The 18,247-nt window shown below is 39.3% G+C and overlaps 1 pseudogene; it reads right to left on the reverse strand.

Moving 5' to 3' along the window:
* Positions 1 to 2,606: 2,606 nt before the first annotated feature.
* On the reverse strand, positions 2,607 to 4,177 carry LOC150001352 (ADP-ribosylation factor-like protein 6; annotated as a pseudogene).
* Positions 4,178 to 18,247: the final 14,070 nt, after the last annotated feature.

The raw sequence follows: 18,247 nt of genomic DNA on the forward strand, positions 1-18,247 counted from the left end.
ATTTTGGATTAAAAATTAATATACCTTACTGCTGATATAAAATGAAGATTGATGTCAAAATAAAAATAATTTCTATCACATGTTCAGTGTGAAAAGACCAGAAAATACAGATTTCAAAAAAAGGTAAAGTGAGTTGTCTTTCAACCATTCATTGGTAACTATGGTTAACATTGTTTAAACATTCAAAATTATGGTTATAAGCTTTAGTTACATGCAAATGCACATATGAAAAAATTTTAATGGCATATGTTTTACAATTTACTTATTGAGTAGATACCTAATATATCTGAAATACTTTTCCATGTTCATAAACATCCCCTTATTAAATTTTTTATAACTTTTATTGTAAAATGTTTCAAATATGTTTAAACCTAGAACGATGTAGTCAGTAGAGAAGTACTCATCACCCAGGTTTAATAATTGTTGACATTTTGTTCATTTGTTTATGAATGGTGTCTTCAAATAATGAAATGTTACACATATGGTTGAAGGTACTCCTTTAATTTTCCTGATCTTTTTCACCTCCCTTCCTTCCTTGAAGTATAGATTTTCCATTTATATTTTTATTCTTTACTATATATGTCCGTAAAAACATACACTGTTGCTTTGTGTATTTTTAAATGTACACAATTGATTTTAGGTGTATGTATCTTTCTATACATCTTGCTTTTTCTTGTTAAACATATTTTTGATAGCTGTATTAATATATGTGGATCTCACTTGTTTTACCTGAATTATTTACCTGTATGAAAAATGTGTATGTTTCTACATCATTTTCATTGACTGCTGAGTACGATATATTTTAATATTCCACATTTACTTAAACAATTCCACTATTGATAGACATTTAGGGTTTATCCAAACTTAAGTTATATTATATAGTCCTTCTAGAAATATTGTTGTAGCTATACCTTTGGATAAATCTTTCATGACTTTCCCAAGACAAATTCCTAAAATGATTATTGCTGGTTCAAAGAGTACACATAATTATTTCTGTATATATTTTTAAATATATAGAGAAAAATAATTAAATTTATACTTCCACACTTTCACATCAAGGTATAAGAATATGTTCTTTTCCAATTTTATATATGAAAAATGAATTCTTGCTATTTTAATTTTCATTTATTGATTATTAAAAAAGTATAAGTTATAACTTTGTTATTAGTCACTTATTTCTTCTGCAACTTCTTTGTGTAAGTTCCTTGTCCTTTATTCTGCTGGTGTGTCCATCTGTTTTCTCCCTCATATATTGAGACAATACTTACAATCCAAGTCTTTGGCCTTTTCACTATTTACCATAAATACTATAGAAATTTTATAAAATAAAATCTATAAATTTTTTATTTAGTTTATGCCCTTAATACCCTATTTTAAAAGCTGTTTCTCCACCTTAAAAACTGTAATAATTTTTACCCAAAATGTTCATCTCTTACCATAATTTCCATGCATAATGATTTTCAATTCAATACACCTGAGGCCAATATAACTACGTTATTTTCTCAGCTTTGTACTTGGTTGGTTATAACAGATAGAATCCAGACCAAGGCTAACTACTGAGGAAGATAGGAGTTGCCTCATAACTTTTTCAAAGCTTACTAATTATCTGTATAGATTATGAAAATATGAATCTACTGTTTAACTTTCTATCAGGGGAGTAACTGTTGAGAGCCAAGGAAACTTCGGTTACAAAGAAATCTTGAACACATTTCTTCTTGACCCCTTTATTCTCATTTTGTATGTGCTGTTGGGTTGGGAAATTTAAATAATCATCATTTCAATCATGTAATATTTTGACATAGACCATTTTCATGTTAGGGGGACAACTTCTTGGCTTTTTTTCCTGTCTTTCTGTGAGAAAGATTCAACATAAAAAGACATTTCACTTCTCTCTCAGCCCAATTACTGTATCATAATTTTTCGCAAATCAGCCTGTGCCTATGCATCGACCTGTCTTTTGCTGAGGGTTTTCAGTGTGTAAAGAAACAGAACAAAGCTTTCAAAGGGGAGAAGTGCTCTTCTGAATGTCAGTGTCTTTGTTACTTGTTTGAAAATCTAAAAATGATGGGGTTGCTTAGGGTTTAAGTTAGTTGATTTTTTTTTAACATAACATTTTATGTTTTATTGGTGGTGACATATAGTAAATATCTAATATGTATTAATTATCCATGGTCCCTATATATAGTTAAAGTTTTTTTTCACAAGCACAACCACACTGCAGTCATACTATAAAGTAAATCTTTAGAAGATAATTAAAAAGTAAAATACATTAAAGATGTCGTTCGTGATGAGCTAGTGAGATGGGTTTTAGCTCTGGCTTTAAACATTCTCGTTACAATCAAGTGTCGGCCTGTACCAAAAAGTTGATCTTCCTGAGGGGCCGTTCTAAGGACTTATTTTCAAATAATTAATGGAAAGATTAGCATATCTAATATTCTATATTCTTATAAAGTTTATTCAGAGTCCATAAATGCAAGCAAATTATAAAGTTTTCTTAGGTGCACAAATATCTTTAAAATAATTTAATGCATTTATTTAATGTATTTAATTTAATGCCTTAAGATACATTCTTGAATTGACAATTAAGGTTTTCAAATACTGTCTTTTCACGTCTTCACAGCCTGACTCTGACCTGGAAGCCAGTCCACACCTTCTTATGATCCTTCTCCTTTTATGGCATCACAAGCACAAATATGCCATTGTTTATCTTTGATGTTCTCTAAACACAGCAATTGAGACTCTTTCCCAGATGTCACTGCATCTCTAAGGTCCATTTTGTTTGCAAAGAATAAGCCTGATACTCAGGGGTGCTTAATATCTGGATGATTCAGAAGAGTGTCCAGTTCTTTGGCCACAACCATTCTTAATCTATCACTACTATCAATGACAAAAATAATGGCTTGTCCATCTGTATAATAGTGTTCCTAGAGATTTCTGTATATTCCTTGACCTGACACATGTCACAAGCATATACTTGTGATGTAGTCTTTCCTGTAAGTCAGCCAGGCACCTGCTTAGCTAGCTGCTGGCTGAGCAGCCTGGCACCAACAAACAGACAAGAGTCACACACAGTAACTATGCTATTCACTCAGCTTTTATTGAATACAGGTTCACTCAAAGTAGAACGTCAACATATATTAATATCCTACTCACACTCTAACAATCTAAGAGAAATATAATACACAAACACAGTAATCAATGGGGAAAACCAAACCCGAACTCCAGAATCTCAATTTGCAGGTCCGGGAGATAGCATGGTGGGCAGAGGAGTTGTCAGCATCTTGCAAGGAAGGATCTCTGGAGCCAGGTGGCCAGAAGGGCAGACGAAGTCCTCAGTCCATTAGGGCAGAGCCTCTGGCGGCCGATGCCAAGGGAGATCAGCGTGGCGTGGAGCAGCACTCTGGTGTGTGGCGCTCGGCTGTCTCAGCAGTGGTCTGGAGCCTGCCTCAGTTATACCCTGAAAGTGGTGTACTCCACCCTTCTGCGTCTTTTGATAAATGTCTTGACACCCCTGATGCCAAGTGGGGAATTTCCCCCGGAGCCTATCTATGGGTGATCCTGATCTGCAGACATGGCTATTCTGATCATATATGCAGATCTCTTAGGTGTGTCTCCTTGCCAATGTGTCTGCTTTGACTTAGATAGTTTCCCTTTTGAACCAAAGTGTCATGGCTGACTGGCAGCCATCTTGGTTGACACGAGTGACACCCCTTTTTTTTACATACTTTATGCTATCTTGACCAGACCAGTGCCATTGTATTGGTCCTGCTCTCCACATGTCCAACATTGTAAAAGACAAACTAGGAAATTTTGAATTTCTCTATGCTGACTCCTATTGTTGGAACTATATCTTCAGCGTGAGCATTTGAAGGTTTACATTTGTTATTGATTGCTTTTTGCCACTATCATCCATTCCAAGGCACAGAACAGGAAGCTCCTTCTTCTTCAGGCCAGACAACCCTGAAAGTCTGTAAAGCAATCCCATAATGTGATCCAAATACTTACAAACCAGCTGGTCTTTGAGGTTAGTCCTGTGAGCCCAGGAGCTGGCGAGGGACAGAAATGGATGCTCTCACTCCCATCCATCTCTGGGCTGGGAATCTGGCGCCAGCGTCTCAGCCTTTTCCTCTCTGGGCCTGAGCAAAGCCAGCTCTGCAAGTTCCCTCTGCAGTTCTGTGAGCTGACAGCCTCTGCCTCAATCCAAGCCGCAGGCACTGCACTAGGCAGAGGCGCCTAGGTGAGTGGTGGTCCCCTGGCAACCGGAGGTTTTTCTGTCCCGAAGCCACATTTCCTCTGAGGTCACTCACAGTGAGTCAGTCAGTCAGCTGCTGTTCTCTTGCTTATCAGATTGAAGAGCTGTCAAAAATGCTGCGGAGGAGTATTTACAGAAGGTGTGAGCAAGGGTGGGGGGGGTGAGCTGCTTGCTGCTTTCCTGTGCGGAGTCGTTAAGTTAGCTGATTTTTAAAAATTGTATCTGAACACACATTCCTTAAAAGAAAACCGCTAGAAAGCTTTAAATGAAGTGTTATGAGAAGTGTTTTTTCTTTTTGTTTCTGATATTTCTCTCTTGGCTTAAGTGCTCCATGAGAAAGGATGTAGAATGTTACATAAAGAACACACAAAAACCCTGGCTGCTGTGGCTCAGTGGATTGAGTGTCGGCCTGCGAACCACGTGTCGCTGGTTTGATTCCCAGTCAGGGCACATGACTAGGTTGCATGTCAGGTCCCCAGATGGGAGTGCGAGTAAGAGGCAACCACATAGTGATGTCTCTCTCCCTCTCTTTCTCCTTTCCCCTCTCTCTAAAAATAAATAAACAAACAAATAAATAAATTATAAAAAAAGAACAGAACACACAAAAATATTTTATAATAATATGTAGATAAAAGTTACACTGTAAAACTGCGGTAGAGGTTAGCTTTCATGTGAAGCTGAAGGCTTATACAAAGCAAATACATGGCTTTGGAATATTTATTGTTATATATTATGTACACACGCAGATATATTGAAATATGCAATGGCAGTCACACTTGCAAATGTATATTTTAAATTTATATTTTGTTAGTTATGTCTTAGACCTAGTCTGAGAAATGAGGAAATCTCACAGTGTTACAGTTAAGAAACCTGGGGTTGAGAAGCAAAAGTCAGAATGCCATCAATACTGCAGGACCTCAGGGGTCATCTGGTCTACTCTTCAGCCTCAGGGTATGCAAACCCTTGAATCCAGTAATTGATTTCCCTGTTCTTCCAGACCTCTAGAAACGAATGATGTCACGCACTGCTTTGATAGACTAATATGATATCTCTAACTCCTCCCATATGCTGAGGGGGTTTGGGAACAGAAGCCTTGGAGACATGACAGTTTTCTTTCAGTGCTTTTTAAGGACATTTGAAATAGGGCTCCTCATTCTCCAAAGTAAACTCTCCATAATTAAAAATTAATTGAGAATTGTATAAGTTCAAAGCTAAAGGGCTAGTGAATTGTATTTCCCTTACCGCCACACAGAAGCACCACTTGTACTCAGTAAACAAGAAAAAGCACCATCCTTTATCAGAATTAGTCTGCTTTCATGAGTTTTAAATATGCATAATATATATTATGAATTCTAAATATATAAGTACCACCAATAAGGAACATTTACCTGTCTATCTATATCTACATCTGTGCATGCAATATATATTTTAAATCAGAAATTGAAAATATTTGACAAAGGTCCAAGAATACCCAATGGAAACAAAGATAGTCTCTTCAAAGAATTAGTGCTGGGATAATTGGATATTCACATGGAAAAGAATGAAAGTAGACCCCTACCTTAAGCCACTCATAAATATTAACTCAAACTCAGTTAAAGACTTAAGCATAAGACTGGACACCATAAAACTCCTAGAAGGAAACATAGGGAGAAAGGCTTCTTGGCTTCTTAGCAATGACTTGTTGGATATGACATCTAAAGCACAAGCAGCAAAATTAAAAGCAGGTGGGACTGCATCAATCTAAAAACCTTCTGCACAGCAAAAGAAGTGAGCAACAAAGTGAAAAGACAACCTATGGAATCAGAAAGAATATGAGTAAGCTGCATGTCTGGTAAAAGGTTAATATCCAAAAGATATAAAGAACTCATATAACTCAATACAATAAACTAAATAATATGATTTAAAAATGGGCAAAGGACATGAATAGACATTTTTCCAGGGAAGATGTATGAATAATCAGGTACATGAAAAGGTGATCAACATCACTAATCATTAGGGAATCAAAATCAAAACCACAGTATCATCTCATGCTTGTTAAAACAGCCATCATCAAAAAGACAAGATAAAATACATTGGTGAGGATGTGGAGAAAAGGGAACCCTTGTGCATTGTTGGTGGGATTATGGGTTGGTACAGCTACTACGGAAAACAATGTGAAGGTTCCTTAAAAAATTAAAAATAGAACTACCATGTGATCCAGCAAATCCACTTCTAACAATATATCCAAGGAAATAAAAACAGAAATGCTCCATCAAAGAGATACTCTGCACCCCCACATTCACTACAGTATTATTTACAATAGCCAAGACATGGAAATAACCTTAGTGTCCATTGATGGATAAATGGATAAAAATGTGAGAAGATAGATAGAATGGAAGATTTTTCAGGCAAAAAATAAATAAGAGAATTCTGCCTTTGCAACCACATGGATAAACCTTGAGGGCGTTATGATAAGTGAAATAAGCCAGACAGAGAAAGACAAATACTGTATGATTTCACTTACATGTGCAATCTAAAACTAACAAAAAAATCCAAACTCACAGAAAAAGAGATCAGATTTGTGGTTACCATATAAGGGGTTGGGGATAGGGAAATGGGATGAAAGTGGTCAAACTTCTAATTATAAGATAAATAAGTACTAGGGATGTAATGTACAACATAATGATTATAGTTAACAGTCCTGTATGGTATATTTGAACATGAAGAGAGTAAACCCCAAGAATTCTCATCACAAGGAAAACAACTCTCTCTCTCTCTCTCTCTCTCTCTCTCTCTCTCTCCCCCTCTCTCTTTCTTTCTTTGATGATAAGAGGTTAACTAAACTTACTGTAGTAATCATTTCAAAATAAATGAAAGTCATATCATATGCTGTACATCTTAAACTAGCACAATGCTGTATGTCAATTACAGCTCAATAAAACTTAAAGATAAAGGCTGATGGGAAAATACATACTATTAACAAATATATTTTGGGTCTGGCCATGAAACACCCAATATTTGCCTCAAAAGTGAAAAATTTAGCCAAACAACTCGTGATTTTCTCTGCATCAGGCTAAATAATTATGTTTTCATTATTTTCTAGTTTCCCAGGAATGTACGTTATAAATCTTGACACCGCTTTTGATTTGTCTTTTCTTTCTATTCCACATCTGCTTGTAAAGCTTTTTGCTGATAGTTCTGCAATACCTTTTCAGCAAACCTCTTTTTTTGCATCCCTGCTTTCCTAATTTGTCCCTTAATATTGCTCATCCAGACTAGGGCGGTTGTCCCCTGTATGTTCTGCCCACACTCATTCATTCTCTCAAAAAATACATAATAAATGCCTGCTCTGTTCCACTTGGAGCTATGACCATGAACAGCAGTGAGACTCTGTCCTCAAAGAGCCCTTCTCAGAGACTAAACAACCCCCGTTCTCTCCATCCAGCCTGCACAGCAGATACATTTTCCTAAAAATCATGAGGGTAACTATGTCACCACCATTTAAAAACCTTTGGTGAGATTGTACTCTGAAATTTAAGATTCTACATGGACTTAATCTAAAATCCTTTTCTAGGCCAATATTCCTCAACCGCCTCCATTTTTTCATCTGGTTGAGGTAACTCGGACACATTAGCAGTTCACAAACATTCCTAGTGTTTTCTGCCCACCCCTCTTTATCAAAAGCTGTTCTTCCTACAGTGCAGTGCCTGGTGGTCCTCAGGGTTCTCACTCCATGATAAAGTTTCGTATACACCCTGAGTCCCCTTCCTTGGAGTGTGAGCAGAACCTCTGATTATGATGGGATGTCATTCCTGTGGTTAGGTCAATAATCTGTTGACTTTAGTCAAAAGAATAAAGCTGACTTATTTAGCTAAGTGCTTAAGAGGGACTGAGCCCTTCTTTTTAAAAATGTTTTTAAAATATATTTTTTCCATTACCATTTAGTCTCCTCTTGCCCTCCCCCTCAAATCCCCCCCTACCCCCAAAAGACACCACACTGTTGTCCATGTTCATGAGTCCTTTTTGCTCAATCCCTCCTCCCGGTAACTTGCCCTCCCCCCACCCCTTAGCTGAGGGACTGGGCCCGTCTTAAAATCAGAAAGATTAATCCTGCTGATACTGAAGAAGCAAACTCATATTGTGGACGAAGTCACTTGGCGGGGAACAGCAAGTGTCCTCTAGGGACCCCAGTTGGCAGCCAGTAAGAGTGAGGACTTAGTCCTACAGCTGCAAGGCACTGAATTCTGCCAACAACCTGAGCTTAAATGAGGGACCCAGCTTCCACATGTGACAGCAGCCCTGGCTAACACCTTGATTGCAGTCTAGTGAGATCCTGAGCAAAGGACTCAGCTAACTCAGTTCCTGACCCACAGAAATTATGTGCTAATAAAGTGGTGATGTGAGCAGCTAAGTTTACAGTAATTTTTAAGGCAGCTATAGAAAACTTATAAAAGCCACTCAACAATTTCACCTGGAAATAACCTACCCACCAAGATCCAGTTGAAATGTTTATCTCTTTCCTGTTTGTCCTGATTTCTCCAACCACAAGTGATCTTTCTCTAAATTTCAATAGGACATTGTTTCCCTCTTACGGGGTTTCCTACTTTTATTAGAGCCACTTGGGTAGTCTTATTTGTCCTCCTGAATTGTAAGCTCCTGGAGAGCAGAGATGGCCTTGCATATGTACATATGCATATGCTTTGTAGAAGCATTGAACCAAGTAAATAGTTCTCAGGGATCTAAGAGTTAAAACTTCAGTCTTCAGCTTCACATCCCTTAGCGCAAGTACAGAGTTTTGTGGGCTGACCCTCCCTAAAACTGTCGCCCAAAAGGCTAATTCCTTTGTCAAGGACTAAACAACATGCAAGTTCAACATATTTAAAACCCGAAGTTGCAGGTCATTAAAACAGACTGATGAGTTAGAAAATTTGCAGGTAGGCGAGGTAGCATTTAGAGCTACAGAGGACACCATGATGCTTGGTGTACAGATGTGAGGATTGTAGACAGCCGCTGTCATCCACATGGGTCACTTCCTTTTCCCCAACTCCGCAGTTGCCTGCACCTGTGTGTGCTCAGGTGAGTTTAAATAAAAAATAACGAGGAACTAGGCTCAGAAAAGAGCTGCCCCGACAGTGGGAGCATTTCGGCCAGAGTTGGTTAATTGAAATCATGCATCGAACTAAGTTGCCACTGATGTGATCTGACAAAAATGATCATAGGATAAAATTGCCTCTTGCTGATCCCCACCTATCTTACATTTCAGCTTGCAGCAAGATTGAAGCAAACTGCTCCAATTTACTGCTCCCGACCTGCTGATAATGGACACTTTGCTGTGCACTCTCCCTTCATTACTGCTCAGGTCAGGGCTGTTAACAGGGACTGTTGCCACTTTTGACAGATAGTCACTACCAAGATGAATGGCGGCAGCCACATGACCACTTAGGACCAGGCCTTCCCTCGCCGGCATCTTCAAAATGCCTTTTTTAAAAAAATAATAAAATAAAATAAAAGACCACACTTCACTGTTTAACTCTTTATTAACTAGGAGAATCAATAGAAACCAGGCAACTGTAACCTCGTGATTCCTTTACTGCAGAGCTGCAATTATTGCAAAGAAAGCATTTAATAGCATTTTAAAAAGAAACTTTCCAGTGAGGCTGCCTTTGTACATTCTGTCATACTGGGGAGTGGAAACGGGGCTGTAAATTGAATTATTTGGGGGAGGGGACAGTGATTAGTGCAAGTCTCAGCTATGCTAAAGCTTATGAAGTGGCTATTTTCTGAGTTAAAATGGGCTTATTTAAAAATGGTAAAAATAATTTGAGAAAATAGGCAATTTTTAATACCACATGATGAATAGAACTCAACAGCCTGGTCCTTGATCATTCTGTGCTATTTTCTTTATAAACTCTATTTATTTATTTATTTTTAGAGAGAGGGCAAGGGAGGGAGAAAAAGAGGGAGAAAAACATTGAAGTACTTGCCCGACCAACCGGGGACCAAACCCACAACGCAGGCATGTGACCTGCCCAAGAATTGAACGGGCAACCTTTCACTTTGTGGGAGCATGCCCAATCAACTGAGCCACTCCAGTCAGGGCTGTGCTATTTCATTTAACAGACAGACACACACCATAATTCAGATAGTAAATGCTTAAAGAGTAAGTTTTAAAAGCAAGTTAAAGGGGAATAGAGTACATATGTTTAATGTTCCACAATGTTTCCAACTTAATTCTGTATATAAACAAAATACAGTTTGTGTAGAATGCTTTCGTTGCTATCCAGTTACTGATAAGTTCATTCAGTTTTGCATTTGACCGTCAACTGAGCCCTCACAACTCTTTTTAGATTTACATTGCATTGTCTGATTCACTGTGCCTCATGAAGTCAGATAACTATTCAATACCATAATCTGTTATCCACCATTAAAATTAATTGATTTTCATGTCACTCTAGAACTAAAGAATTATCTAGTGATAGTCTCATAAACTATAAAGCACGGTGTGAAAGCTCTTTCATTCCCCATTGTTTCTAGTAAGGTTGAACAGTCCTGTGGCTCTGCTAGTTCTTCTCTCAGCGGAAATCACGAACACATAGCTGTATTCAGTAATTACACTTCATGGAGAGGAGCCACATTTATAAAAAAGGTTTTGAAGATGTGGATGTTGCCTAACATTACTCCAGAAAGTATCTGTCACACGGCAGGATATTTCCAGATACAGCATGGTGTTGGTGGCAGGATATTACTTGAATGAACATGCTATTAAAAAATACCAAAAAGTAACAGTCATAAAAGTAAATATAAGGGTGGTATTTTAAGGTGTTGCCTGAAAAAAATCATATTTGCTATTTTGGTTCAAAGATTGCATACTATATATAATAATATCTCCTGGTTATGGAAAATTTACTACATGCCAGGCACTGTGCCAAGCAATTTCAACATCACTATTTGTTTAATCCTCAAATGCTCCTCTGATATGGGCTTTATTTTTACCCTAATCTCACAGGTGGGGAAACTGAGGCTTAGAAAGACCAAGGAACTTGTCTGAGGTCACATAATTAATGACAAAGGCATAGGATGTGAACCAAAGCAGTCTTACCCCAAAGCCGAGCTCCTTGTTCTACCCCACTGCCTCTTACTCCAGTAGCATCACCATATCACTTGGTGTGGATGGTATGAGCGGCTATTCATTGTTCACACTTTTTATCCATTTAATGTTTACTAAGAATTAATCCTTTCGCTTGTAAATTGGCTCATTCTAGGACAAATTATTTTTGTCATTTTAAAAGTATCTTCCAGTATTAATACAATTACTCCATTTAAATTTTAACAAAGCTCCGTGTTGATGGCATTTTCTCCCACTGTGACATAAAAGTGGGCAGGAGGTACTCTATATATCAGATACACATACTGCAGAAATTGTGCCAAGCAAGTTAAAAGAAGGACCCAAAGCGTCTCTGGCTGAGTAAGGGAAGCAGATGTGGTGGTTTGCCTGGACTCTCCTGGTTTTTACTAGTGGCCTTGACATAATTAACAGAACCCCCTTTTATTCTCATTATTGTCTGGATAATAAATTGATAATTAATTAGAGGGTGACCTTAACTTTAAGGGAACAGTTTATTCTGCTTATTCATACACTCAGCTGAAAACCAGCTCTGTCAGTCTCATGGCAATGAGCAGGCTGCTACCTGAGTGCGCTTTAAGTATTTGAATATGCATGCTGGGCCCACAGCACCTGACTCCTTATTCATCCTTTTCGCCTGTTTCCGCTTTTCAGTTGGTCACTGTAATGGCCTTTTTGATGTGCCAACTTGGCTAGGCTTTAGCCCTTAGTAATTCAATGAGACGCTAATCCAGGTGTTGCTGTGAAGGTGTTTTGTAGACGCGATCAAAGCCCATAATGAGTTCATTTTCAGGAAGATGATCCTAGAAAATTGGGGTGGGCATGATTCCACCAGCTATTTCAGCTAAAGAGCAGAGCTGAGGCTTCTCTGAAGACAAGGCACCTATGGACAGCAGTGTGCATCTGTGCGCAGGAGTTCCAGCTGATCACCTGCCCTGTGGATTTCAGACTTACCTAGCCAGCCCCACTAATATGTACGCCCGTTCCTTGCAATAAACCTCTGGATATATTTCTCCTATTGGTTGTGCCACCCTCTTTGAACCCTGACCGACACAGTCCCTAATGCCTGTTGAGCCTTTCTTCAAATCCTTCCCATGCTCCTCCAGACTCCTAACTTCACGCCTGGGTAATGCCACTGGCTCTCTGCCTGCCACCAAAACCAGACAGAAGTTTCAAGAGCACTATTCTCCTCATTTAGCAATAGCTTTATTAAGGGCTAATATGCCCCAAGCACTCCGCGAGACACTGAAGATGCAAAGATGAACAAAGTATAGTCTCTGTTTTCTGGGGCCTAACCATATCACTCCCGACACAAAACTTGCCAAGTCCCCTCCAACGCCTGAAGGACCAGGAAGACTGCTCACCCAGGCAATGCTGATGCTGCTGATTTTAATTTGCCTCACAGGACCCAGATCCCACAAGTAACCTAAGGCATGAGCATGGCTGTTGCCTGCATAGCTTCCAACACACCAAACTTATATTTGTATTCCCTGTGATTCTCATTTTAAAGTCAATTTTTTCAGGGAGCAAAAATTGACTATTTAAAGCAGAATAGGATTTATAGAGTTCATTACTTACAAAATTGTTGGAAGGGCTGCAGACATGGGCCCCTGATGGACTGACAGGTCCCTCAGGAACAGCTTTCAGAATCACACCTCCAAACTGGCGCAGCATGGAGGCTGCCAGGTCCACCATGACTGAGAAGGTGGGAGTCCACAGCATTTGGGGACTGAAACTTTGACCTCAGGGTCAGGAAGCTGTTGCTGGCTGCCACTGCCATACCTGCCTCTCAGCTCCCATGAGGCTAATGGCTGGCAATGGAGAAACTGCTATAGAAAAGCCAACATCTTCTTCAGGACATGAGCTAGCAGAAGGCTGGTGACGTAGCTGAAAGGTGGCTTCCACTCTTCATCAGCTTCCACATCTGGCATGAATGCATCTGATTGGCATTCAGGATTCTAGCTGCAAGGGACTCTGGGAAACAAGGCATTTGGCTTCCCAGCTGCTTGTAATACAGGAAAGCCCAGCTGGGGGTTAAAAAGAATGCTCAGTGCCATCCCACGCTTACCATCAGAGCTGGATTTTATCCAACCTGGAATATTTTAATTCCTATCTTACTCAAATAAGGATGATTTACTTAATAAAAGGTCTTAAGGCCCTTAGCACTCACCATAATTTCTAGCACATTGAAGTGTTTCATAATGAATGAAACACAATTATAATTTATTTTTTATTGACACGATTATAAATTATAAGTTAATTGTCATAAGTAAAACTTCTCTAACAAATTATAGGAACTACATACCATATAGTGCCCACTATAATACTTGCAAGAAGAAGACACTCAATATTTCTTGAGTGGATGGATGAATACAGTGTTATTAAACAATAGGGTTTGATGTGCATACCTCAAGTAGACTTGCATAACCAACATTAATGTTACTCTAGGACACTAAGTTATACTAGAAAGTGATATTTAATTTCCCATATTGTAGAAACCCATGATATAAATGTTGCCTCTATGTTAATATGTTTTGTCTCCTAGGAATGATTTTTATTGGGTACCTCCTCCTAAAACTGCAGTCTAGTGAAAACAGATTAATAATGTACAAATGTGATATAATTTTCTGAGCAAATAATACACTGCATTTTAAAAGGCTAATGGTAAAGAAGATTTATATAATATCACACTCCTGATCATTTACGTTTGCAATGAGCAGAAAGGCAGATAAAACCAAAGTGAGAGAAGCTGGGGGCAAAATTTGATGTAACCATGGTGCTATGGTCTGAATGTTTGTCTCCCCACCCACCCCCACATTCATTGTTGAAATCCTAATGCCCAATGTGACAATCTTAGGAGGTGGGGACTTAGGGAGGTGCTTAGGTCATGAGGGAGGAGCCCCCACAAACAGGATTAGTGTTCTTATAAAAGAGACCCCATGAAGCTCACTAGTCCCTTCTGCGATGTGAGGACACAGCAAGAAGACTGCACCCTGGAAGAGGTTCCCTCACCTGATTGTGCTGGCACCCTGACCTCAGACTTCCAGTATCCAGAACCATGAGCAGTAAATTTCAGTTGTTTGTAGGCCACCTGGTCTGGGTTGTTTTGTTACAGAAGCACAAATGGACTAAGACACATGGCAAACATCATAAAAACTCCCAGAAAGAACAGATGGAATAAAGTTCTACAGGAGGGAATTATTGTTAGAATGCATTTCATCCCCCCAAAATCTGTCCTCGCAGAGGTGGCTTGTCATGCACTCTGTGCCTCTCACGCAGTTTTAGAGAAACTGAAAGGAGAATGCTGTGGAATTGGATAACTCGACACCTGCACTGTAGACACTGTAGTAAGTCAAGTGATGAGCTGCCCACAGGAGAGCCCGTTGTACTTCACACACACTGCCTGTCCTCATGCCTTGGGTGTCTCTCTGTGGGCTGGTGAATTGTTCCTAGAGAGGCGAGTTTACTGTGTTAAGCTTCATATTAAAATTAGGGATACATGATGCTTTCAAGAAGTCTTCTAACCGTTTCTTTAGAAACCCTCATTAATTAAAATTAAAGTTTTAAAATTATATATTTCTTTCTTATTAAACTGAAACTGCTGTAATATTACATATACACGGTTTCCAAAAGAGTTCTTGGCTGAGAAATTTTTCTTGCAATAACTCACTCTGTTAATATTTTCATCACACCATACCAGGTTCTCTTTTAATATTCTATCTCAGGGTTTTTCAATCTTGGCATTAGGAGCATTCTGGACCAGATATGTCTTTGTTACGTGGGGCTGTTCTGTGCATTTTGGGATGTTTTGCTAGTTGACAGTAGCAAATCCCTTCTCCCCAACTCCCACCCCCAATTTGGGATAATCAGAACTATCTCTAGACATTGCCAAATATATCCTCGTGGGCATAACTGCCCCCTGGTTGAGAATCATGGCTCTAGCTCTTCAAGGTCAAAGTTTTGGGTGATCAAATAGCTGTTGCTAGAAATCAGCACAGTCAGCTGTATCTTCACATGATTAGAGAACACTACTGTCTCTTTTGTTCGTACATGTGATGTAAGACACAGCACGGTTAGATATATCAGTGAAAAGTGACTCAAACACAAAATTTTCCATCATTTTAGAAAGATAAATCTGAGCTGCCTGGGACCCACCTCCAACCTCTATTTTTCTGCACTAGTTTCCAAAGAACTGTAGTGATCATATAACTATGAGCTATTTGAAATTTACATTTCAATTCTTCACCAAAATTTTATTAAACTTTATTCATTTTGACTCAAAATTGAGTGAACTCAGTTGATCTCTCAGGCTTACACAGGAAGGAACCACCCCAGAGCCTGCAGGAGTCTTGATCTTATTTTCTAATAGAAGAGAGATGTATTTAAGTTATATTGTCATTGCCATTGCTTCTCTAGCTCCTGAAATGTTGGGTTGGCCAAAAAGTCTGTTATGTTTTTTCCATAAAATAAGACACATTTTTCATTTTGCATCAATAATTTTATTGATTTGGATATTTTGAGTATGTTATCTGTTTCCCACTATTCTCTTTAGTGGGTAGAGGCCAGGGATGCTGCTAAACATCTTCCAATGCATAAGACAGCCCACAGCAAAGAATTATTTGGCCAAAATGTCAATAGTACCAAGAAACTTCGCAAACGATTTTGACACATTCGATCATTCACAGCACCTTCTCCATACACTGCACAAATCTTTCTTTCTTTTTTTGCATTTCAGTTGGGTGTTTACCTTTCTTGAAATAACAAAGCATAGTACACGAAAATGTGCATTTTCTTCCATCTTCAATATTAAAATTTCATCAATTTTGATGTTTCTTTAAAGATGCACGTTGATATGACAACTATGATCTAACAAATCTAACAAAATTGTTTTGAATGAAGTTAAAGATAACTAAGCACTCCTAGAGCCATCGTAAGGAAAAAACATAATGGACTTTTTGGCCAACCCAGTAGATAAAGATTTGAGTTGAGGTAGGGGTGTGGGTCTGTCTTAGAGCTTTTACAAATGTCCAATAGGCCAGGTCATTTGACTAACCCTTAAAGGGACCGGGCTGTTTGAGTGATGCTTTCCATAATAGCACTTGGACAAATTCACATTGCTCATGGTTTCATGACCGTGTTCTTGGTGGTCACAGCCCAGACCTTCTGACTTGCCATCCTCTACCTTTTGCTCAATCCCAATCTCTATATTTTTGGTTTTCAGTCACAGAGAAGACCTCACATACTGAATCTCTGCATCTTCCTTTTAAAACATGTGTCTCTGTGGTTTAAAAAATGTCCTGGAGTTTTTAGAACTCCATTCTCAACCATATGCCATATGAGTACAAGAACCTGTGATTCTGTCCATCTTTCCCAAGCTAAATTGGGGCTCAGCAGCATAAACATTCTGTAATTGCTTCCCGAGAGCATCACTGAGAAGGTGAGGATGGATTCAGCCAGGCGTCACTGATGTTTCCTTTGCTTGTACTACAAAAGCTTGCCGTAACCCAGTGGCCACTGGGAGTACTCTTGGATGACCCAACTGCTCCCTTTGCAGCATTTACAAAAGCAAGAAACTCTTTCCTGTACATACCCTGAGCTGGGCTGAGGCAGTCCATGACTTTCTGGATTCCCCAGGGTTTCCAGGCAGTGGCTAATCTTCTAGTAAATCCTTGATTCCTACAATAAGGCTCACATTCTCTTAGGTGGGAGCGGCCTGTTCCATGACTCTCAGCATCCACTGCATTCCTCTCTGCTCAACATATATCCCAAGGAGTTGCTGAAAGCATCAGGCAACCGAGCGAGCCCTGAAGGGGGCCAAGTCAAAGCTAAAGCATGTCCTTCCCACACCATCATCTCTCATGGACCCCATATTGTGGATCGTCTGCATAGAAGAATGCAAGGGGTCAAGTGTGTCTTTAAACAGATCTAGTTATTTAAGGAGCCACGAAGCTAAGCCTGACCCATAGGGAAACGAAGCTATACGTTAATAAAATTACACACACCTGCCACCTACTGTTTTGTGCTTTCAGGGCCTGAGCTATAACTGATTCGGAAAGAGTCCCATGCTAGCAGACTGCTACACTTATGTAATAAGGACCAAGTTGCTATAAAAATGTCTGCACATTCCAGCATTCAGAGCCAAGAGACCTCTGATCCCCTATTGTCTCTGGCAACAAAATGGTTCTGTGTTCAGATTGACTGCACTGCATCAGACACAAGGGACTCATAATCCTTCTCAGCCTCCTATGCTAAAGGGCTTCCAAGGGAGCCTCACAGAGGAGAGGAGTCATGAGAAATGACCCCTGTGAGGCAGAGATAAGGGTGGATTTGGGGAAGTCTGGGGATCACCTTTGTTGCCTTCTGCACAGGTTTGAGTGTTCCTGACCTAGAAGCAATACTGGCAGGTGAAACACCTTCAGATTCCTTCCAATTAAATCCTCCTTGGATGGGCACTTAACAGGAACATACCCATGGAAACCCATGGCCTTCTTATACTTGACATTTGGGAGACTCTTCCCTTTCCCTGATTCCTTTACAAGAACAAAGCCTTAGGTTAACCTGGTGCGAAATTGCTTCAACAAGTATTTATTGGCACCTATTAAGTTCTAGGAATTAGAAATACAGAACAAAACAGACCCAATCTGTCCTCATGGAGCACACATTCTAATTAGAGGGCAAATGAGACCCAATGATTTGAGATCTTACTATGGGCCAGGCACGGTTTTAAGCATTTTACTTGTATTATCTCATTTCTTACCACAACCCTATAATGTCAATACTATTATTATTTCCGTTGCGCAGGTCCGGACACTGAGGCTCAGCAAGTTGAATAACTTGCCCAGACACCTTGGTCTAGAGTCGGCCATCCCAGCCACTCTCTTATTGTTCAGATA

This window comes from Furipterus horrens, unplaced genomic scaffold, assembly GCF_987537825.1.
Source record: "Furipterus horrens unplaced genomic scaffold, mFurHor1.1.pri manual_scaffold_9, whole genome shotgun sequence".
Lineage (NCBI taxonomy): Eukaryota > Metazoa > Chordata > Mammalia > Chiroptera > Furipteridae > Furipterus > Furipterus horrens.